Source organism: Topomyia yanbarensis, chromosome 2, assembly GCF_030247195.1.
Source record: "Topomyia yanbarensis strain Yona2022 chromosome 2, ASM3024719v1, whole genome shotgun sequence".
Taxonomy (NCBI): Eukaryota; Metazoa; Arthropoda; class Insecta; order Diptera; family Culicidae; genus Topomyia; species Topomyia yanbarensis.
The window spans coordinates 53,021,610-53,047,440 of record NC_080671.1 but is presented as its reverse complement, the minus strand read 5'-3'; the positions used below and the strand labels follow the sequence as shown (position 1 = coordinate 53,047,440).

The 25,831-nt window shown below is 37.4% G+C and overlaps 1 protein-coding gene and 1 pseudogene across 1 annotated transcript in view; both read left to right on the top strand.

Annotated features, from left to right (window-relative positions):
- LOC131684958 (bone morphogenetic protein receptor type-1B) overlaps window positions 1–25,831 on the top strand; it is a 550,923-nt gene that overhangs the window by 35,765 nt on the left and 489,327 nt on the right. The gene's annotated exons all lie outside the window — the stretch shown is intronic.
- On the top strand, window positions 11,919–13,115 carry LOC131684960 (ribosome biogenesis protein BOP1 homolog; annotated as a pseudogene).

Sequence of the window (25,831 nt, the reverse complement as noted above, 5' to 3'; positions counted from 1 at the left end):
GAACCAATAAAATATCCACCAAACAACACGTTCCATGGCAACATGACCGGGATTTTCAGCGATATGGAGAATCTCACACTCTTCTAGCCTCTGTACATAACACTAAAAATTAAGCATTAGATTCTTGGTCCGCGCGCGATCATTCGGGAATTCTCCCGAATATGCGAATAGTCACACGGTTATAAAATCTGTATACACGCGGAGTTACATACACGCTAGCGCAAGTGACAAACACGTTAACATACAAACGCTCGAGTCTTTCGCGATCATCCACACACATCAGCGCTCTCGATCTCGCAAACAGGATAACACCCCGGTGACTAAGTGAACGTTGTAGAACTCTACCATCGGTCCAGACAGCCTGGACTCATGTCTTCAGTTGGACCAATCAAAAAATGACGCTCATATTCATTAGACAATACGTTCCATGGTAACAAGACCGGCAACTCTGGTAATGTGGGGCAACTCTCTTCTAGTATCTGAACCGTACACTTAAAATTAAACGTCAGATCCACGGTCCGTGCGCAATTGTCCAAGAGCACATGCGAATATGCGAGTGGACACACGGTTATAAAATCGAATTTTTACACATAACTTCACACCTGCTAGCACACGCGACATACAAACGCTCACGCGATCGAACTCGTTAGCGCACTAACGCTTGAGGTCTTCGCGATGATACACGCGAACGTGAAGTCCCTACGCCCATATCTGAACCGTTCGAACAATTGGCCTTAAGCAGTGTTTTAGTGCCATTTCCAGCCTCGTCTGCAATTGTAGTGAGTGATTCTGACGGATGATTCCGATACACTAGCTCTGCAGCACCAGTAGAACAACTTACGAAAAATAAATTTATAAAAAGCAAAGTTTTTTGATAGGTGGAATGTCACAATTAACCCGGTTAAGCCAGATGTCTTCCGTTCAATTCCACTGTAACAATAATAGTATAGTGCACTTGCATTTCACATTCAATACAGATACTAGTATTTTGACTACGACGTATAGTCTTGTGTCGTAGTCGAAATACTAGTATCTGTTTTGATGGTGAAATGCAAGTCCATATTATTATTGTTTCAGTTGAATTAAACGGTAGACATCTGTCTTAAGAGGGTTGACTATTTTTAGAATGTATAGGTAAAATTATGAAAAGCAAATATTTTGGATTTATCACGAGAGCGAGAGAATCGAACAATGGCCGGAACTTCTATTAAAACATCCAGCAATTACATCTTTTGCAACGAGTCAACAACGAGAGTTATTTTTAATCTTATTGTATAAAGTGAGTATTTTCCCACAAGATTCAAATTAACTCTCATTGTTGACACCTATGCAAAAGATGCAATTATTGCTCCCTGGCGTCCGACTGAACAGGTATATCTAAATACGTCACCGCTCTAACTCAATATGGGCACGGAAAAGTGAATGCAATCGGTATTAGCGATTGTGTTTAGCTGATTGAACAAATCCCATACCAATCGTTGACTGGTGAATGGCGAGGTCGAAAGGTTGCTACTAAAGCTGAAAAGATGCATCCTAATTAACTAGCAAGAGCCTCACCATGTAAGGCTCCAATGTTGTGAACGAACCACATTCAATGGAGTTTTATTCATGGAGTACTTTTCTTGACATCTAACAAAGTGTTGTATTATCTTTCAATAAACTAATAATAGTTCTTTCTTTTTATTTCAGGTAAGAATTGCCATGGTTTTCGAGTGAGCGCAACATATTGCATATCATGGTAACTTATAAATTGCTAGAGGACTTGATTACTTAACGCGAGATACTTTGGGATGTTTTAACGACTAAAAATTTATCACCGGATGTTTGACATTTAGTTTTCGAACGGCGTATAGTCATTTAGATCCATTTTTTGTCTGAGGCCATACATACGTCATTGTAGTCGACTTCGATTTATGAAATTAGTTTCCTGTCAAGGGTTAACCGCCAATGTCATAAATTTTTTCTCGGCCTTGTGCAAAAGGCAAATCTCGCGCGAAGCATCTTCCCGCGTCAACACACCACAAACTGACCAGAATCGGCCATTAGCTCTTCAGGGAGCCTGTCTCATATCGGTTGTAAAGCTGTAGCATCATTGTCAGGAGCAAGGAGTAAAAAAGCGATTAAATGTTTTAAAATTAATTTCTTGCCACCTTTTTACCTAATATCGACGTTGGTTCCAACAAGTCGCGATCGAAGGTGATTACCTCTTGTGTACGTGTACGCTGTTGCTGGGCTGACTGCTTCCATCGAACGGGTTTGAAAAGAAACCCAAAATCATCTCCATCACGAGCCCGTCATCATCGCGCCATCTCGCATGTATTCAGAAAGCCACAAAAGCTTGAGGAGAAAACAAAATCAAGAAAGGCTCTTGGCGAGATACCTTTAAGATGTCAGATATGAATCTGCTCGCTCGAACTGCTGTATTTTTTCCACCGTTTGAGCACTGAACCGGGCGGTGCAGGTCGGCCAGAGAAGAAGCAGAAACAGCTTCTCGGAGCTCCAGCGCTAAGAACTACATTTTGGAGTACAATCTGCCAACGATTATCGCGGATAAGAACGCAGGCGAATCATCGGGGAAGCGTGTGCTCCATATGGCGAAACAGCTCAACAAGAAGCGAGAATAACACATGCGTTGCTTTTACCATCAGCCACGTACGAGGATAATGATGGCTAATTTCATTCATCAGCACAGCAACGTTTCCAAAATGCTGCTTGCTGTTCAGCACACCGGAAATTTCTCTGCAATGAGCTGAACGATTGGCTGCAATCAGACGAAACGCTACACCAACTCGCAGATAATAAATGGCATCAGTTTCATCGTGATCTACATCCACAGGTTCGAAAATCTCCAGTAGCAGAATTCAAAAGTCCTTTAGAATCGTTAAATCACACAAAATGAGCGACTAATTAGTGACCATTGTTCCTCCGTTCGCAGGCTTGATCCCAGACCCATAAATTTAAAGTTTCTCATTTAAGTTTTAAAACATAAAACCCTCTTCAGTGTTAAACAAGTTTTTGATTTACACATTCGAGCAGCAGAGGTTCAGGCACCTGTCTGTTAGTTTCCGAGGATCGTTTGGTGTGGAAAGGAACCTCCTGTATGTATAGTACCTTACACTTTATTCGTTGTTATTTTTTACCTACCCTCACGATCGTCCAGTAAAGTTCAATTCGTTGCTAATTCTACATAACCTGCAATAAGTAGCGTTTGCACATCTCCTGCCGGCGACTGCGCATACATACATACCTACTTATCTGGAATGGAGATCTGAAATGCAGTTGCGTACGTCCTACGTAGCATTGGTGCTCCACCGCGCTGCGTATAGGGAAGGTTATTCAACTTCTTCAGCATGTTTTATGCGTGACCTTGGAGTGTAGTACTGTACTATTAGAACGCGTGGGTAGAGTATTGTAAATCCCTCCTAACAAATTTTGCTTGTGAATGATATCCCACATTGAAAACTAAAATAAATTATTGATTCACTAAGATCCTACTCGAGTCAAAACTTTAGTTATTACGAGGTGCTGTGAGTGTCTGAATAATAATCATTAACGCTCGTTCAGGTAATTTTCATAATTCATTAGCAATTCAATCGGATGATTCAACAAATCTGTGCAAAACAAAAAGGACAATAATTAATGTTTATCACCAGCCAAACGTGTGCAACTTTAGCTACAGCTTCCGCGATTAGTTTCTAATCTGGTGAAACGGTCGAGCCGAGCACAGCTTTCCAATCAACCATGTTAAATTGATGGACGGTCGTAAAAGATAATGTTGATTGTTTCATCACTGATAAACTTTTGCCATACGTTGAATTTACTGCGCTAACCCACTATCGGAACTCTCTTCGAAGATTAAATATTAAGCAACAGCGGTCGCGATTAGATTTTATCTTATATAACCTATTTCCTGACCAGTTCTCGGGTGATTTACGAAGTGCTCATAGTACGTATTCTTCAAGTGTCCACCAGGGAACTGATGGTTTTCTTCCAATTCGCTAATGGGAGGTGATCAATCGATAAATTAGCACCAATCAATTTTACACGCCTCCTCGGTTTGCCTTGTGTTAGATAAGTTACATCCCCACGGGACGTGAATGTGATTATTAACACGAATGCGCAGTCCGTTAAAGTCGTCACTTTAATAAAATCGATGTAGTTAGTGTACCTCTCTTTCTTTCCCTCTCACCGACTACGGCCCGGACGATGCGAGGTTATGCGCATCAGAATATAAATTGGTTTTAAATTTTGCGAGAAAAATTACCTATTTCAAATGCCTATCAGCATTCGCATACGATCGACCATAACTGGAAATCATGGCCCATCAGGTGAATTTATGATCTTGTTCATCGGCAGCATATTGGAATGGTCGCAGCTTCGCGGTTATTTCATACGAAAGGCAAGATCAGGAAGGGGGTGTTTCCTTCGGGTGCCCATCGCGGCATTCGAATGGTTGACAACTGTGTGCTGTGGAGTCGCGATAGTTGTAATCGTATAGTTAGAAAAATAGCTCCAACTTGGTAACCAGTGATTTGATAGTCTATGGTGACAATATTGCAACTTATTTTGACATGGGTATTTTGTGTTGATATAACGCCTCATAAATGAAAAATTGCACGACAGAGACTTCCAGTACGTTTTTTCTGTTCTGAGGGTTACCGGCAAAGTGTGCTTTTCGCAATTTTATATTTATGTTACGTTATGTTCGTTTTATGGTACACGTTGTTAAGTACCGTGGATTCAATTTACTGTACATATATTACAATTCTTGTTAAGAAAAACTTCAGGCATATTTTATCTGATAAATATGCTTTTACTCGAATAATTTTAGAGATACTAATATTAATACTTGGGTTCTAGCGCCTACACACATTGATTTTTTTGTAATATTAGGTATTTTTTACTACCGAACTTGATACAAGTGAACGCTCGGCAATCAATTCGATTCATTTAATGGCAGAACATTCGGAAATTAAACTATTGGATGCTGTATCAGTTTCTACTGAATAGTTTAGCCAATTTGTGTAAAGAGCAATTCCGCCAAGATCCAATCTTTAAAATCGTGACCGACCGGATTTAAATTTATACGTTTTACCAGTATGGAAGACTAAGTATTTCCCCAAGTGGGGAAAAAAAGTTTTTGTATGAACCGATTTCAAAAAAAAAAGATCGGGAACAGTATTTTGTACAGCAAAGCTTTTGAATAATAATTTGCAGAGAATAAAACATTTTTTTGCAAAAATATTGCGCTGATTTTTTTTTCAAAAAATCAAATTCATGTTCAAAAATAAAATGGCAAGAAGCCCTTTTTTAATTTTTATTTTTTGTCAGCGAAAGCCTGATATTTCTGGAAACATTTTAAACGTCGTTGCATCATGAAGAAGTCCTCGGAAAAAAAACTTTTAACGCGTTTTCAAGTTTCATACTAATTGACAATTATAAATGTAATTTCATTATGAAATATTATTCAAAATGACATTTCAAATCGAAAGGCTCTTCACAAAAAGTTTTCCAAAATGTGATAATTTTCAAAATACATATTTTGAATTTTATTTCAACAAACTCATTGAATTCGTGGAATTACGCCTATTTTATAAGTTATTCACTTATTAAGAAACACATTTTCCTAACAATTACTTATAACATTTTTAAAATTCATACAATTTGTCTATAAAAATGCAATTTTCTTATAGGGATATTGTGGTTTAAACCGACACCTTAAGTTTAACCTTTTTTTTCTGATTTACCGCAAAACCAATAACATTGTATTTTCTGTGCAAAATTTGCTATTTAGAATGTTAGAATGAGTATTTGTGACAGCTGGGTCAGGGAATTGATGAAGAACTGGCGTATATGATAGAATAGTGGGTAATTTATTTTCTCGCGTGAATTGTTTTCCTTCTTAGCATTTAGTGTTCACTTTTTCCAGTTTTCATTTCGAGTATTCGATTCGATTTATTCGGAAAGATCGGATTGGATAAATTAAGCTATGAGTAATTAGCCGAAACCCGTGAATCATCCATCCCGGCTCAGCATACACACTTAATTTGTTCTACCGAATCTCAGCTTTTTTGCAACATTTGCCGAAATCTCAACAGCTGAGATTTCAGCAAATATCTTTTTTTGCTGAGATCTTAAAAAAGTGACATTTGATAGCTGAGACTCGGAAAATATTTCACCGAAAATCAGTAAAAAAATTACACTTTTCTGAGATATCAGTTTCCAGATTTTCTGATTACACGGCTGTTGAGAAATTGCCGAGCTGAATTGAGTGTGTAGTATGACAAAAGTCTAATAAAAAGCAATTTTCGTCAAAGGTAAATAAATATCATTTGCTGGCTTAAGGTCGAGTTCACGTAGCTTAATTGCATATTACATGTGTTCTTTTCTTCTACTTCATTAGTCTGCTTTTGTTTTACTTCTATTAGTTTGGGTTTCCACTACTCATGTATACCAAAAATAATATCGGTCAATATATACACTTCAGCTGAATCTCTTTGCATCTTTTTTATCTCTATTCGGCATTTTACTTTTTCTTTTGTTACCCTATCTTAAATTATATTCATACTAACAAACTAACTGACATAATCAATGACATGTTCGCTCATAGTAAAATACACTCACAATCTCTCTCAATCCAAACGTACAAGCACTCGTAGCCTTCGCGATGGCATAAACCTGGTCACAAACGCGAATATGCAACTACAATCATACACACATACTTACGCCCGCGATCTCGTCAACATTTAAACATCCCTGTAGTTGGGTGAACGTTTTAGCACCTATAAATTCATAAACGTGGTCTCGAGCATTACCCCCTCCTACTCGCGCGGTCATTAATCGGTCACGTCCTGAAGTCTATCCTCGGTCCTAACAGCCTGGACTCACACCCTCCCCCTTAATACAAAATTTATTAATGGTCTTTTAACAGAAACACAATTCTAAAACGAAGTACAGTAAAGACCCGTTTTTATCAGCCCCTTGGCGAATTTTAAGCTGTTAAAACAGGGACGTATATATTTTTCTGTCTTTTTAATAAACCGAAGCTCTTAGAATATTCTTGTTTGTTCCTTAGATATAGCCTTGCAACCTTTTCTGATTATTCTGATTATTATTTACTGTTTCGCTTAAGGAGGTCTGACAGTGCAAAATTTGAAAAAAAAAATATTATTTTTATTTTGGCATTTTTCGGATCTCTAAGATAAGAAATATATGCCCAAGAAAGGATTTACTCGAATTCAACTTGGTTCGTCTGCTAGAGCCCATCAAACTACCAACTATCAATTTTCATATGAAGCTGATAAAATCGGGTGCTGATAAAATCGGGTCTCAACTGTACTACACAATGATCTCTGCTATACTTTTAAACTAATCTCTTATTTCAATTCATTTCAATTATCAACACATAAATCGATTACAATAAGCAGAATATCCGTTTGGTATCAATCCATCTAATAACCCATATTGAGTACTGTGATGAGGAAGCCCACGTTCGTCAAAGGAAATATTCAGTTCTTCCACAAAAAAATGAAATATCAATTTCCAATTATGTTTTCAGTAATGTTCTAATAAACTCAGATGAACAATCTTTTTATTTCTTAACCGTTTGATGACTAAACAAATTAATATTTAATTATTTTTAATATATTTAATAAGTTTTAGTGTTAATGTCGTACACATGGCACATTTGACAATTTTAGAAATAAACCGGATCCAGTTTGAAACTAAAACAATAAAGTAAGAGCATGTTCTGCTTTGTATAGGTGTTATAATGTGGAACTATAACCGAATCAATTACATTCCCAGTATGGCGTTTTGTTTTATAATTCCGTAATCCTTCTATTTGTTGCTTAATTAAAATAGTTAATCTAATTTTGCGTCCAGTAAGACATGGCGGGGCTTGAATTTTAAATTTAAAAAAAGAGTAAGTTCTGTAAGCCGGGGAGAGTAAGTTTTAGTTTTAAAATCTTTCGGTTTTTTTGTTTAGAACTGTTAAATTATCAATCTAAAAATGAACCATTCCCGAACGTCGTTATTCGACTCGAACCAATTTTCCACAATCTATCGAACCTGAGTGTGTGGGCTGAATACTCTTTATATATTTAAAACATATTTCTAATCGCACTTCAAATGAAGCAACAAAGAAAACGGCTACTGCTAAGGATGGGATTGTTTCCGTTCAATTATAATTCCTATATAAAATATTACGCTATATATATATATGCTTATTACCATACGTACCTACGAATCGCCCAAAAAACATATCGTCAACCGAATGTACACACAAGCATAAAATAAATTAATTTATCCCAATTTGCAACCTCACAAGCAGCACACACACGTCGCACCCTGCAGTGTTGAACTCAATCCAAACCAACCCTTCCCACCCACATTGCTAATCATTGTGTGTACACGAATCGAATCTATCGCATTTCCATTTTCGTGTATGCAAGTGTATCAATTTGTGCTCGGGTTGCGGAAATGCCATAGCGTTTAGCGCTTATTGTACACTGAAAATATAAATTCGTAAATATAATGAAATTGATCGTGCAATGCACGAGTTCATTCGTCGTTTTCTGCGACGATGAATTTTCGTGCAGTGTAAATAAGAGGTCTCATTCATTTCATGAACTGAATGGCCGCTTGGTTAACGAAAGTTTTCGTAAATTTTACATGTTTAGTGTACATTGCACGAATGTTATCGTTGATAACGACATGATTTTTCGTGAATGAAATGAAATGATTCGTTTATTTTAAAAAAGGTTTCTGTATATTCCGAACGATTTTGTTGATCGAACGAATTGATTCCATTCATCTTAGAAAAGTATTCGTATTTATTTTTTTCATTCGATCTTTTCGGATCGATATTTGACAACACCGATTTTTTTTACCTAAAAGGATCGATCTCGCAAAATCGATTTTATTTCAACCTGCTCATCTCTATTGAGGACTAGAAAGATTGTGGTGTGAAGAAATGGCCGCTTAATGAACGAAAGTTTTCGTAAATTTTACATATTTAGTGTACGTTGCATGAATGTTATCGTTGATAACGATATTATTTTTCGTGAATGAAACGAAATGTTTCGTTTATTTTAATAAGCGTTTGTGTATATTACGAACGATTTCGTTCATCTTAGGGAAGTTTTCGTATTTAATAGCGTATTATTTTGACATTGCTCCGGCAGAATATGGAACGAGCTCAGTTTCTTTGTGAATTATACTGGAAGAGAGAAAATCGAAAACTTATTTATATAAAACTAACGAACAGTTCGCGATGGATCAACTGAATCCGACCGAATCCGTACTGCTCCGGTTTCTGGATCAACTGGAAGCGAAAGGTGTTCAGAAAATATTCCCGTAACCGGACAACATATTCTACCCCTATCGAATGTTGCTAATAAATTATGAAAACTTTCGCATATAGCAGCGTTTGCCTAATGTAACCGTTTCGTAATAAGGCAACGAAAGTCGCTTCGGGTTTTTTTTCGAAAATTTCGTGATAAAAAATAATAGTGTTTCAATAGAACTACGAATGATTCATCATATGCACGAAATATTCGTATCTTTTATGAAAATAATTCTCAGTGTTGGGGACGGGCATAGCGTAGTTGGTAAATCCATTGCCTTGTACGCAGCTCACCTGGGTTCGATTCCCAACCCCGCACATAGGGTTAAAGATTTTTCCAAAAGAGATTTCTCTAACCCGAAAAGAAGCGAATGGCCCTAAGGTTAAAACCTCTACAATTAAAAAATAAAAAAAGTCGTAGCGATTTATGAATATATTCTATCAGTGTACTGTCCGGACGATATAGTCATGATGTAGCTCGCTTTGAATGCAAGCAACGATTGATTTAAACAGACACGCGGCAGCTCTATTTATAATCTCTTAGTATTTGATTGAGTCACTGCCCCCCCCCCCTCCGAATTTGTTCACGTTTTACCATCAAGTACAATTGGCCCACGGGGAAAGATTTTGACAGATAATTCTGGAACTAACTGTGGAAATCTGCTGTTACCCTTGCCATTTTAATTCATTGCGTTTAAACTATAAAAGAATACTATCCCCGATGAATCATTCGGGTGTCAAATGTACTCAGTATTATGTTAGTATGGGTGTAGAAAAGATAGTAGAAGTACCGATTCTTTGACAAAAAGTTGAAAGACAAATGGTAAACAAAATGTCGAAAGGAGAGAAGGTCTAAGTTTGAGCAAACCGGGCTAACGAGTAGATCACAGGTTTGCTTGCGAGAGGTCGCCGCCGTCATTCTGTATAATTTCTGAAAAAAATTCCCAAAAATATCCGAAAGGAAAAAAAAGTGAATGTAGCAAATTTTAGAAGACGATATTCACAATTGTTTTGGATTTTTTTTCGAGATATTTTTTTCAAGCCGATCTAAACACGACTGATGCTGCCGTTATACGCATTCCCATGTAGGTATATAAGGAATCCCATAGAACACAATTTTGTCCTTAATGGAAAAAAATGTTTTTACCAATATTTTTCTCCACTAAGGAGAAATATAGCATAGAATAGCACTCGTAAGTTAAAACTTTCTGAGTAGGTTTATGTGTGTTTTTACACAAGGATGTCTTCTTTAAATTAAATACATCATATATGAATAATTTCGAGTAATGGGATATTAGATACATGCGATCTCCATCACTATATCTTAAATATTCCAGTTGAACAGAACTATCGTCCAAAGCGGTGAATGACGGGTTAGGTTAAAGCCGCTTTCAATGAATTTAATCAATCAATTACTATCGTTCATCCTACACTGATAATATAAATTCGTAAATATAATGAAATCGATCATGCAATGCACGAATTCATTCTTCGTTTTCTGCAACGAAGTATTTTCGTGCATTGTAAACAGTAGGTTTCGTTCATTTCATGAACAAGAATGGCCGCTTGGTGAACGAAAGCTTTCGTAAATTTTACACATTTAATGTACACTGCACGAATGTTATCGTTGATAACGACATTATTTTTCGTGAATGAAACGAAATGTTTTGTTTATTTTAATAAACGTTTGTGTATATTACGAACGATTTCGTTGGTCGCACGAATTCATTTCGTTTATCTTGGCAAAGTTTTCGTATTTATTAGCCTCTTGATGTTTTCAGTCGATTTTATGGGATCGATGTTTGACAACATCGATTTTTTTTAATTTAAAAAAATCGATGTGGCCAAATCGATTTTATTGTGGTACGAAGAAATGACAGCTTAATGAACGAATGTTTTCGTAAATTTTACTTATTTAGTTTGCATTGCACGAATGTTTTCGTTGATAACGACATTATGTTTCGTGAATGAAATGAAGTGATTCGTTTGTTTCAATAAATGTGTATGTATATGATGAACGATTTCGTTGCTCGCACAAATTAATTTCGTTTACCTTAGAAATGTTTTCGTATTTATTAGCCTCTTAGTGTTTTCAGTCGATCTTTTGGGATCGATATTTGACAACATCGATTTTTTTAATTAAAAAAATCGATGTGGCCAAGTTGATTTTATTATGGTACGAAGAAGTTAACATTGCACGAATGTAATCGTTGATAACGACAATATTTTTAGTGAATGAAACGAAATGTTTCGTTTATTTTAATAAACGGTTGTGTATATTACGAACGATTTCGTTGGTCGCATAAATTCATTCGTTCATCTTAAGAAAGTTGTCGTATTTAATATCATATTATTTTGACATTGCTCCGGTAGAGAAAAACTCAAACTTCTTCATACAAAACCAACGAGCATACAAACTTAAGTTCATACAAACCAAGTTCGCGATGGCTCAACTGAATCCGTATTGCTCCGGATTCTGGATCAACTGGAAGCGAAAAATGTTCAGGAAATTGCGTGGTATTTTTGATAGTCGTTTGTAGGTGCGTTCAGTACTTTTTGGTTTGCGGGGAAACGGAAGGCGTTTACCTCATTGGAATTGGAGAAGGAAAGTGAGAACGGTCCCAAATCGAATCTAAAGACAACGGAAACCGCAGGCCAGGAAAGTGCCAGCGATTTTTATAACTCGGACGAGGTAAGATGCGCTGCACATAGGTTGAAAGTAAAGTGACCAGGCGAGCAAATTATCCGGATTTCAACGGCGTAGGTGTCTTCCCAGAAAAAAAATCGCACTTCAAGAACCAGGACGAGTATGCTGCTGGAGATACATCGGACAAGAAAGATATGAGGAACACTGTGGGAAACATTCCGATGCACTGGTACGATGAGTATAAACACGTTGGATACGATTAAGATGCAAACAGATTGACCAAACTGCCGGAAACTGATGCCATCGATTATTTCCTGAAAAAGATGGAAGATCCGAACTTTTGGCGAACAGTTAAGAATCCACAAACTGGTCAAAATATTGTGCTGAGTGACGAAGACGTTCGGCTCATGAAGGGTATTATGGCTGGGAGAAATCCGGATGATCAGTACGACAATTATCAGGTTAATTTTTAAATTATCGCTCATTAGTGAATTTTCTAATATTAGTCTTTGCAGCCCTGCATTGAGTGGTTCACACCAGAAGTAGAAAAGATGCCCATTCGTAATATTATGGATCAAAAGCGTTCATTTTTGCCAAGTAAATCGGAGAAGCTTAAAATCCTTGGCCTTGCTCATGCACTCAAGATGTGTTGGACGTGCCGAGGTAGAAAAGTAAGCTGCTCTACATGGTTTGGGAGCAAGCAGTTTTAAGTTTTAAGCAAGTTCTACATGGTTTGGGACACCGACCAAAGAAGAAATGCGTCGCATTCATGATCATGTTGTCGCCCCTAAGAGACCGCTACCGGGACATGCTGAGTCCTACAATCCACAACTGGAATATTTATTTAACGAACGAGAACTGGAACAGTCACGGGGAAAAACCGTGGAAAAGAAAATTGCATTATATCCCTCAAAAGTACAATTCGCTCCGTGAAATTCCAGAATTCGGCAAATACAGTCGGAAACGGTTCTTACGGTGCTTGGATCTGTATTTGTGTATTCGAGGTAAATAAACTCGGGTTACTGTTTGTTGTAATATCTAATTATATCTAATGTAATATCTAATGTCCGAACAGTTAGTGGCAGTGGCCTCTAACCCTTTCCTCTCTGGGGGAAAGCGACTGCTGTTGATCAATCCTAATGTTGGCGACAATTCAATCAATCGAAAAACAGAATTTGCTGGCGGAGGCACCAAAATCCAAAGCAGTTGACAATTAACGTGTCGCCACTGCCGTCCAGTGGATGGAAGTTACGAAAGATGAACGGAAATCCGTCCGTATTATTATCAATCATTTCAAGAACATTAAACAGGTTACGGGGCACGGGCGGGGGATTACTTCGCCGCTGTCATGCTGGAACCTGCCAATCGTTCAGTATTGATTCATCAGTTGTCCAAACGACGGCCATAGTTGCCATTTCCGAAAAGCAAAGGGCTGATTCAGTGTGTGTTGTTCCATCCGGTGAGATCCTGCGACGTATAGCAACAAGGACACCATATTCTACCTCTATTGACGTTGACTGTTTGACGAATGGTGCTCGTAAATATTATTAAGTCTTTCGTAAATAAAAGTGAACAATTCGTTTGTCTAATGAAGCCGTTTTGTAATAAACCAACGAAAGTCGTTTCGTGGATTTCGCGAAAAACTCGTAATAAAAAATAAAAGTGTTTCAATGGAACTACGAATGATTCATCATATGTACGAAAAATTCGTGTATTTTATGAAAATTGTCCTTACGAAACTAATTCGTAGCGATTTACGAATATATTCTATCAGTGTATAGGATGTTCTTGAATCGATATCGACGCAAAAATGTGTACCCAGCTAAAACAAATTCGATATCATTTCAAGGGAATATGCAGTCAAACAACCCCTATTTAGTAGGAGATCAGTAGGAAAGAAGAAGAACTGTAGCTTCTGATCGTCATCATCTTTGATGTATATTTATCTTCTAATATGCCAAATATAACGATAATAATCGAGAAGAGAAAAAAATCGATTGATCGACTGAGCACTGCAGTAGCTACATAGCAGTAGTCTTAGCCAACACCATCGGAGCAAACAGCGGAAATAACGACCGTTTGATGTGCTATTCACTCTGTTTGGCTCGTGAACGTTACTCCGATGGAAAATATATATAGAGAAAGATGTTCCACTGGACCGACTGTATCAAAGTCCGTAGTCGCGCCAACAAGACGCGAACGGGGCTATACACATTTGTATCCATCATAATACACGTAAAAACAGACGATAATCGCTGATTGAACTTCGAGAGGGGAAGAGTGAGAAAATTGAAAAATAATAAACGGTTTGAAACTTTTTTTTTGGGGAAGCATGATCTCCATTTTTTATAATCGCCCATACCACTCCATCACAGATGCTCTAAAGTGTGCTGCTGCAGGGGAGCCCCCCGATCACCTTCGTCTACTGGAGCACACAGCCGTATGTGAGGTCGGTCTATTCGGCGTGATCGTACTGTTTTCTGATACGATTCAACTCTAAAGTTGGACTCTGACTGGGAGACCTCCGTCATTTCATTACTGAAAGGGGGACGCCACTTTTGGTGAACTAGGTCAGGCGCGACCATATTGGCACAAACGTGAGCCGGAAAGTGGCAAACAACGACGAGAAAAAAAATCCGCACAACCAAACCAGCTACTTGAAGAGGGACACCAAAACGAGAGCTCTCGTGAAATTAATTGGCAACAAGGTTCGATAGCCACATTAAGCGAGGTCCCGAACGTGCAAAGGTGCCAGTGCCAGTGATAAATATGGTTCGACGATTACAGCAACCAGCAGCCAACGCCAGCGGTCAGCAGATGTTGGGGGTTGGGCCGATTGACATTTTCAGAGGGTTTGAATTAAAACGCGTATTTAGGCTGTTATTGAATGCTTTGGGAACCAGTTAAATATGCGGTCGGTATATGTTTCACCGGATTTTTCTCATGCCCAAATTGTCTCCGAATCACCTATGAATATTAGTACACATCCGATAGAAAATTCACGGAATCGTAATTTCAAGTCAAGTGCACCAACCCTTCGGACACTAAAAATCTTTCCTAGTGGATTAGATAATTAGATCCAATACTGTTTTTCTCCGGTTTCACCAGACCAGGCTAGATGAGGTTGGAGCTATCACAACACTAAGCTCAAGAACTAAAAGAAAAATGCATTCAAACTACCGTTCACCTGGAAACTTTGCCATTGCAAACGTAACCTTTTGCTTCACAGCCAATTTCAGGTAATTTTAGTTCCCAAGTGTATCATCTTTCGTCCAGCTCCGCAACGATTCACGCACAATTACCGGTCAGTCAATTGCACATGCACTCACTCCGAGCCAATGCGCTTTGTGACCTTTGGCCAGATTTCACCAAAACCGCCCTATTATAGCACTTCCACCGGCGATTTCCAGCTGGATTCCCCCGGCAGACCAATTTATCCCCATTCGGAATCAATTTACTCGCAAATGACGGCAATTGCAAATGCTCAAATGGACGCAATTAGACAATTTGAAAACAGATTGCCATTACGTTTTTTGCCCCCTTTTATCGCTTCTCGGCATCGTTCGGTTTTTATCCGCTTGCCCCTTCATCGCCGTTGTCGTCGTCGTTGTTGTTGTGGTTTGCCGTCGCCTTCGTCGTGATGCACAGCCACCGAAACTGCGAAGATTTCGCTCCATCATCGCCATTCGCGTACGCGTTGGATGATTATGATGATGGAAGATGCTATATCAGGTAGTTATAGGGTACCGGGCACATTTCAACGCTGTGGCGCAGGGCTTTATGGTTTACTAAGAAAGTACGCAAAGGTTCAAGGTGTTCAAAAATGTCGATCGTAAACCGCTTTTGGTAGCTGATTTTCATTCGAATCATTTGGCAAATTTTAAAAGTTATCAGTCTGCTATTATCACTAACTGCGTCAAATTTCTCTTTAGACGCATATCACCCACAGAAAGAAGGCCTCACACCCTCAATAATGGAGCATGAACTTTCCGCTGCAGAAGTGGATCCCGCGCGAAGAGGGCACGGGTAAAAATTGTGCTCGTAAAATAGCCAGAGAAATAATTTCCCATCTTTTAGCGCGATGTGCAGTGCTAAACGATATCTGCCTCGAAATTGGTTGAATTCGGGGGAATCAGCCTGGCTGGGCAATCAACTTTGGCTAAATTGAGGCTCGCGCTCATTACCGCGCTAAATGTGAGCGAGAAGGGATTTTTTTTATCAATTGCCCGATCGGAGAGATCGATGAGTGTTTTCCCAACTTTTCAGCAGGTAGTGCAGTATTTACCGCGATGATGGTACACGGTGGCAGTGATTGACTACGTGCTACACACAGTATGTAATGGATATTGAACTGAGCTAAATTATATTTATCTGGGATCTGATGGATTTCCTGCCATCAGCTAGGTACCGAAAGCTATTTCTGTTTGATGTTCTACTGGGTCAGTAAATAGCAGATGATCGATTGAATCTTGAGCGATGTACGGTCGTTGTTGCCATTGCACTGGAAGGGAAGTTGATAATTTCGGTTGAAATGTACTGATTGCTTTTTACATCCGAGTACTTTCGATGAAAGCTGTGTAAATACTTATTATTCTAGTTGTTCAATGAGAATCGTACAAGCCGCTGCAATCTAAAACGAGAAAAACTATTAACGAATCTAAGTTTAACAAGACCATTATATATTAAAAATTAAATGCTTGAAACTCGAAATGATTTGGGAGTGGGAGTCCCAGGGAAACAACGTCGTACAAAGGCTACGTACGTTGCATTAAATTACATATTATCGTGCACGAGCCATAGATGGAATAGAAAATAGGTAAAAAATTCAAAAAATTGTTCATTTTTCATATATTGAAGCCCTAGAAAAATCTAACTTCCAATATTATTTAACATGAAATTATTTTAAAATGTCTTTCTTTAAAAGGAGGATAAAACTAGCAAGAACTTCATCAATTTATAATTGATAAAATGAGTTTCAATAAAAGCGCACGTTCTGAAACGTGCGATTCTCAATATTTCATTTCTGAAAATTATTTGTGTATAGGGGAAACCGAGGAGATTTGAAACAGAGGAGAGTTGAAACAGTTCCCATTAGTACATTTGTTTTATTTATATCGGGCTCACAACTCCTCCAATACACGCCAACTACGTTAAGTGGTTGGGTTTTTACGGTAAACACGCTACAAAAATGAGCAAAATTAGTTGTCGTTATTTTCTTAACATTGGTATAAATAGGATATTAAGTGATATTCGATCATGAAAATTTCACTATTATGTAAGCGCTAACATTTATGAATTGTATGCGTTTCTTTCTACCTTTGCTATGTATAAATTGTAAATAGTGGATCAAGCTTTACTTCTCGACCTAGGAGAGTTGAAACACCTTGTTTCAACTCTCCTCGATGATGAACCTCTAGTCTTATTGTAATGCTATAATCACATTAACGTTCCTGAACAAATAATAATCAAGATTCTTCTTTCCTGAATTGACAACAGTGATCAACGTTCTCAATTTATTAGATCAATGTTATTTAAAACCACGGAATATGCATTTATTCTAATTGTTTACTCCTATCCGCTTCTGAAGCTTGGAGCGAATTGAGCATAATCCAAAATGAACTGAATACTACCGACATGGATACAAAATTACGTATTTTCATAAACCCGTATTACTTTTAGTCATGAATAGTATCACTGGTCATATCAACAATTTTAATCAGTGTAGTATGTTCTAGGAGAAGTGGTTGGATAATAATACATAACTAAATACAGTAAGATTCCGTTTTTGGCATGCTCCCTTTTTGGCACACTCCGATTTTGGCAACAAATGGGTTCCGTTTTTGGCAACATTTTTGTTGGTCACAACAAGTCTTTTAGAAATGTGCAAAAGATATTTTTTTGTATCAATTTATATCACATTTGACTTCATTTCCAAACCTGGGAGTCATATTAACCCTCAAAGGCGCAAATCAATTTTTTTAATATTGTGAAAATTGTCTCATAGATTCAATACATTACTGTGATAATTTTGAGATGTTTTTCGCAATGTTGTTTTAAAACAGTGTTATGTATTTAAGTGTTACCTATATTTTACACTATACGTGTTTTATTTAATCATTACAATAAGTGTAGAGATGCATTATTTATGTAGGGAAATGTGTTCGGTTGTCGGCAAACATTTGTTTTTGGCTCACAACATTACTCCAATTGAACAATATATGGGAATAAGCATACCAATAGAAAGCTAGAGGCCTTAGCTACTAACTTATCGAAGAATTTAATTTCATTTGTCAACTTAAAAATAGTTATTAAAAATTTAGTAAAATGATAACTGTTTACCATTTTGGAAAATGTGGTCGGTTGTCGGAACCCTAAAAAATTTTACTAAAAATGGAAAAATATGAATGATGATCATCACGATTCAAAGGGAAAAGGAAATTTATTCAGTTCAATACCCATCAAAGGCATTATGAACAAAACTAGTGCGAATATTACGCACTGCTAATGCACTGACGGATCGCATTCACTGCCATTGAGTTAGTTTCAGGCACTCCAGTTTTTTACCAAAGCTTCAGACATATCAGATAGAAGTCAGTCAAAACGGGAGGGGGACTCCAAGGTAACCCCGAGCCCCCCCGCCAAATTATCTGGTCGTGACAATCTGGTATATACGGTGCTACCTAGCGGTGAAAACACGACCAGGTGGGCTTTCTTCATGTAAATGTAAAACGCTAAACCGGAAGTCGCCTTCCTGGTTTTCAGAATGGTGCCAAAGATCGATCTCTGGTATCTATTCGTAAAGCCCGTTCCAAAATACCCATATTGATTAGGTTATTGAGAGCATTTGCCGTAAAAAATTGGGTGCCGACAACCGACCATGTTTGGGTGCCGACAACCGATTTTAGTAACCTTTTTGAAAATTGATCAAAAGAAAACTTGTGGCGAACATTTCGGCGCCATTCAACGTTGAATCACAAAATATAATAAATTCACATCGTAAATATTCAATGCTCATACTTTTTCGATCGATTTACTTCTTTCTGTAACACTAAGCAAATCATCAAAAAAAACTTTTGAGTAGAGTTTCACTTGTTCAAAAAATATATTGGTTGTAGAACAGAACATTCGAGTCTGCTTCAGCACAAAAAGATCGCGCTAATATATAACACAAATAATATTTATCAGAATGTCCATATCTGGTTTCTGTCAAGAGCTACATAGGGGTGCCGACAACCAACCAGTGCCGGCAACTGACGACTTTCCTCTTGGGTTTGTTATGGAGAAGCAATAAATTTATTAATTTTTTAAAAGAGCTGTGTTTTTTAAACAAAATTGTTCAATAATTTTCAGAAAGAAGACATAACAGCCCCAGGAGCGAAATCAACACTACCATTCAGTGAATTGTTCAAGTTTTGCATTCAGTGGGCCGAAGAAAAGCGATTCGAATTAAAGGCTATTTTACATATTCGTAATGAGGGGAATTGCACTCGAGAAGAGCGCGAAGATTGTGAGAATTCTACAGGACGGCACAGCGGGCAGAATGCTACTTTCGACGTTCAAATCCTCTAGCGCTCTGGGTATTGTTCCTGAAGGATTTGTGTCTTCGGAAAAGTATCTTGGATCAAAATGAGCATTATTTTGACCACTGACTGATAAACATTTCTTGCAAAGAATAAGCACAGCCTTATGACTGAACTACAATTCAGAAAACTGCAGAAAGGACTAGACACTGCAGTGATTCAAATAAGATTACTTTATAAATTACTTAATAAATTTATTCTCAGTTCGAAATATTATATTTGAATTCTAAAACAAGAAAATATTTGCATATATTTTAGTTTACTCAAAAATTCTCTAGCGAAGTAGGAACTATTTAATCTTAATTGTATTTTTAGAGGTGTGCGCCGATGCATTTTTAATCGGCGGCGGCGTAAGCGACATTTTTGGCCGGCGGCGGCGGCGTTGGCGGCGTCACGCCGTTGGACCCTATCGGCGGCGGCGCGACGGCGTGTGTCGGCGTGACGAATATTGACGCCTAGGTAACTAAAAAAAATCTTAACAGTACAATTCCTTTCCCAAATTTTCGGTTGCTATTGTAACAGACTTCACAGCACATACAAACAAACGTTACAGTTTGAAGAAAATCTAAAAAATCATCGCCCACGATGTACTAGCGACATCTGTTGAACACATTGCACAAAATGTAATTCTCGCAACCATATCAATTTTTTTTTCAACTGATGCTCCAATAGTGACCACCCTGCTTGCCAAATGCAAGATAATAAATGAAAAGTGGAACTATTTTTACAGTTGTAAAATTTGAAGAACGAAATAGAAAAATTGGCGATGTCGCATACTACGACTTCGCATGAAATAATGATTGCAATGGACAAATTTGAAGAATGCAGAGTAACGACTGTATTTCAATGACCCATAATAATTATTTATTGTTCTATATTTGGGAAATTAGGCAACGGTAAAACAGTTTTGTTTGAGGAAATTAATTGTTGTTGTCGTTTCATTGTTTTTTGTTTCCATTTAGTCATCTTTACCGTAAGCCCGGGGACAATTGACAGCTCCCATATATTGAATTCATAAGCAAATTTTGGGGTGATTTGGTGATGTCATGGCGGCTCGAATGGAGCAAAATTTGAAAAAGGCGCATCCCATTTATTATTTTCCATATCTGTGGAAAATAATCAATTTAAGCATTTCTACCATTTCTTTTTGCTGCTAGAATTCTAATAAAAACAGAAATTCTATTCAAAACGAATGGTTAAGCTTGGTAGTGATGTACTTTCATTGGCCAAAATGTTTTTCATTTACATTTCTCGAGATAAAAAGCACCAATGATTTAACGGTTTCAAACTTCACACGACAAGAAAACCAAAACATGTTTAGGAGGGAAGAGAGCCGGTTGTTAAAAACAACGACTTTCAGCTAAATATATAATAAGATTTATGTAACTTTGCTGACGGTTTTCAGTTAGGGATAAATTTATTCTCTAATAATAGTTCTCTTTATTCACATTTTGGAATAAGCTTTTTCTAAATGTTGTTCTAGCCGCATTGACGGCGTTCATAACACACGTAACGAAACACGCTTTTCTCTCGAAACTTTTTCGTTTCGTTGTTCGTGGTACTCATACAGAGAAGGCATACTAGCGCCACCATCAAATCGGTGGTGCATATATGAAACAAGAACTATCTGTCAAGTTGTCCCTGGGTTGTTTACCGTCGCTCTTTTAGAATCCCGCAGATATCAGGAACCCTAACACGAGGCGTTATTATTGGCATTACTGCGCAGAAATGTCACTTTTAATGATCGTGTAAGGTCACCTTTCAAGGGAGACACATTACTTCATTTTCCAGGCTGGTGTTTACTTTTACTTCTTGTAAGCACAAAATCGCCAATGATAAGGAATACGATTTCCTGGCACTACATCTTCTTACAACGTACGGTCTGCTTCTATCTTGAGTGCAAAGTATGCTCGATTTGCTGGAATAATACAGATCTACACGCTGACGAAACCTAAATATACAGTTACTATCAATCATAATCATTCCACGACTTGACGTGTTACCTCCTGTTAGGTTGAAACTGATCACTAAACAAGTCTGATTGAAAATGGTCTGAGCGTTCTCTAGTTTTTGTAGCACCTGCATCCCGCCAATTTCTCCAGCAGTTATGGGGACCAACGAATTCTAATCCATTACATACATTCGATACACCGAATCAATTAAATTACTAACGTCCTGTCCTGTTGTAACTTAAGAAATTATTGTGAACAACTCCCACCTTGGGCACTTCGACAAGAATGAATTTCACATTTCCGGCCCATATTGTTTGTTTTGGTTTGCATGAGATTAAAAAGACCGTAATGTTTTCGGGTGGGTGCGGAAACTAAGTAACGCAATTAGCTCTGTGTCAAAATCTCACTAACGCCACCGATTTGTAATTGAAATCGACCGTTTTTTCTACGAGTGATGAAAATTCATCTCGTGTTACGTCTTATTTGTCTGTGATACCGGGCTGGTGCAACTGACACTGAAAATCTTTCTTGAGTGGGGCTAGATCACACGATGAATAATTTATGAGACTAGAAATCTTACCCTCTGCATCGCCACATCTGTGCACCAGCGTCGCGAAAAGTCAAGATCACTTTGCTCAACTATTCTTCGGGAAAAAAAATAAAATAGGTGACGATTCAATCAATTATAAATAAACCTCGTATTGAAAATAAATTTTATGTTTTCACAAAACTAGTTCACGTAAAAAAGACATTATACTGAAATGTTTAGTAGGTGGTTGTGTCTGAATATGTTTAATATTTTTATGATTCTAATTCATAACTCGATGAAACATTGATTTGTATTAACTTTATTGACTAAAACAGTCAAGAATTGAACGACGTGCAACGATTTTCGTAAATTCTCGTCCTGTTATCGTGATATTTTAGTCTTGAGCTTACCGTTGGATTTTTTACACAGAGTCACGTGTCTTATAGTTTTCTAAATTATTTCACGGACATGAATTGTGGCTAGGTAATGTATTTTGCTCAGCGCAGTTTCATTTAATTCCGAACATTTCTCTGAATTTTAACAAAGGAATAACAGGGTTACAGGTCCTAGTAATGTCATTGTATCTAATGCTCGTGCCTATGAGACTGGTTGCTAGAAGTTGTACACAATAGCTCACATAGAAATTTCAAAACCAAAAAGCAGAGCGAATAATCCATGAATGATAGTCTGAGTTCCTTGTAATTGTTTACGTAAGTATAATAAGGTTATGTGGAAAATTAATTACTTCATGGATTACATCATGAACAGTTTCACGAACTCGACTGGTGAATCGTGTGTAGCATATTAGGAATTAAGAATCGGTTAAAAAATCAATGAATAATACACTGCGTTCCAGTGAAATTGATTACGTGCAAAGATTAGGATCAGGCACATAATCGTAAATTTCAGGCACATATATCTTGAAAGTGGAAGTTTTTTTTTTAATTTGTGAACCATTTCGCGCACACGAATGGTGAATTGAAACTTATATGCTCACAATCATAACCAGTTGACGAAGCAAGAATGGATCTTTGAATTATATAACGAGTGTCGTGTAATGGTTTTCGAGAAAATATCAAGATTATTTTAATTTTGTAATCCAATTGACGACCACTAATACCAAATAATGATCAAGATGTGATAAATCATCAATCAGTTAACGTCGTATATTCGGCCCATGGACAATGTTCCTAGATTTGTGGATAAAATTATGAGTCAACAATTTTAGAGTTCGCGAATTGTCGGCGCGGGAAAAATGCATCGGCAGCGCGCCGCCGATCTACCGTTCGGCGTCGGCGTACGTTAAAAATTACCGGCGGCGGCGGCGTGGCGCGGCGGCGCGCAGGTCTAGTATTTTTTTCCTCTTTTCATTAGTCTGCATAAGGCTCACATTGCCCCAAATTTTTTCTCTTCGTGGTTATATAGTTAAAGGTTTTTACTAGTCACAAACAAAATTCCAGCTGCCGCTTCGTGGGTTATTACAAATTTTGTGGAACATATTTTTTTAATATTTTTGATGAAAACAACCTTAAAATGTCATGATAACATTTATCACTCTTTTAAACATTTTTATTATTGTATATTTTCGAAGATTTAGGAATAAAACATTTATTTCTAGATATATTTTTAATAAACCAATGTTAAAATTAATTTTCTCGAGTATTTTTTTTTTAAATATCATGAAGCGCCATCTACATAGGTTATAAAGTATAAATGTCTTAAGTACATGTGTTAGAAATATCAAAACAAACAACTTTGCCGAAGAAAGTTTTTTGATAGAACACCTCTATCAAAAGATAGAACTGATCTAGATCAGTTTCTACTGATCTAGATTAAAACCAAAGTTGTCAAAATAATGATCATTTCCATCTAAGATGCTTTGCTAAAGACACTAATCCTCCAGGATATATACCCAGGGCGGTAGAGGTTTTGAGCGTCGAAAGCTTGCCCCATTGTACGACGTCTGAATTTGATAAAATCATGAATAAATATTTTTTCTTTCATCTCATTTCATTTCACATATGATTAAAAATCATTGAAACATTTTTGAAGTCGAAAATTGAAAATCCACACTTTAAAAATAAGGTTCCATTTTTGGCACGGTTCCGGTTTTGGCAACTGAAAAAAATAAAATTGTTACCAAAAACGGAATCCTACTGTATATGAAAAATGGGCATCAAATTTGTTTTTTTACAGTTATAGTTGATTAGTGGTTAGATAAAATATCTTAGTGTTATTACTGTTGGGATAAGTGCAGAAATTCCTCCATTTGTAACCAAAATCTAACATTACTTTTAAAAACAAGTGTCAGTTTTTACATAGATATACACTGTGAAAAATAATGATAAGACTGCGTCATTTTAAGGAATTATCTTAGTGTGAACGAATAAAAATGACACAATTGTAACATTTGATGCTTTCGAAAACGTTTTGATAATATTTAAAGTAGCTGTTTACTTGTTTCAACTCACATTGTTTCAACTTACCTCGGTATGAGGAGAAATAAAACAAAGAGAACACTCTTACAAAAATCAATATATTGATGCTTTGTTATTGATTTGTACCAGTTATTATGATGAAATTTGATAAAGCATAAACAGAAGTAAGAAATTTAAAAATAAGCAATCATTGAATAACAGTTTTTGTCGATTTATCTAACAAAAACAAAAAAATGTTTCAACCCTCCTCGGTCTCCCCTACTTTGTAAGTAGGGGTTTGCCCACTGATCGCGCTGGATCTTAATATTGCCGGTTTCCCGAAGGGTTTTCTTAGTGCCTATAGCCTGCGGCGAATCAGCGCTATGATTAACTTGGGCAACACAGTATTTACACAGCTGTCAACACTTTCGCGAATCTAACAACACTTTCACCGCTCTGTAAGTTACATGGGTCGAGAAACTTATAGCGGGATCAAGGGCCTTCGGAAAGAAAGGTATACGCACTATTTCGGTATCGAACTGAACAGCGGGTTTCGCGGTTGTTGCATTCTGCTTGCTTCCCCATAGGATTCTATATTGGTATTGATTTTGCTGCTATTATTTCGATACACAATGATATTTTACATTTAAACTAGGTTGACTCAAAACAACAAATAGTCATAGAATTTACAAATTTCTGACTAACCTTTAAGAACTAGGAAAAAATGCATTTAGGTCGATTTTACTTGTTTTTTTGCTACAAAGGCCCACCATTGAGTAAATTTAAAGAATAAGGCGCTAACACCCACTATTTGGGTTCATGTTTGCCCGGCAGACCCTACTTGTCAGGGCGGCTCGGCCTAGGGATGGGCGATACTGGAAAAAGTATTGATACTTCGGTATCACGATACTTTGGTTCATTGCGATACAGAGTATCGATGTATCGGAGGAAAAGTGTCGATACTTTCGATACTATCGATCGGGATCGAATTATTTTAATTAGTTAGAAAATGAAATAATATATACACTAGGGTGGGGCGTTGTTATATGGAAAAACGTAATCATAGCCACATCAACCGAGCACAGCACTTTTTTGGTACCTTTTGGGGTCCTAAACAACTGTGCAAAATTTGGGGTCGATTGGTGTTGACCCGGCGTGGCGCATTGCTTTTGAAATTTGTATGGAGATTAGTATGGGAAAACCTACATTTTTGCATTTTTAATTCTATAGACTACAATTCTTCCTGTAGTATGCCAACAAATAGATAGAAGTATAGTCCAGGATATGCTGAATAACTTTGCCGAAGGATGTATGGCGCTAGAATGTCTCTAAGCCAAGTTATAGCTATTCAAAGTTCGAT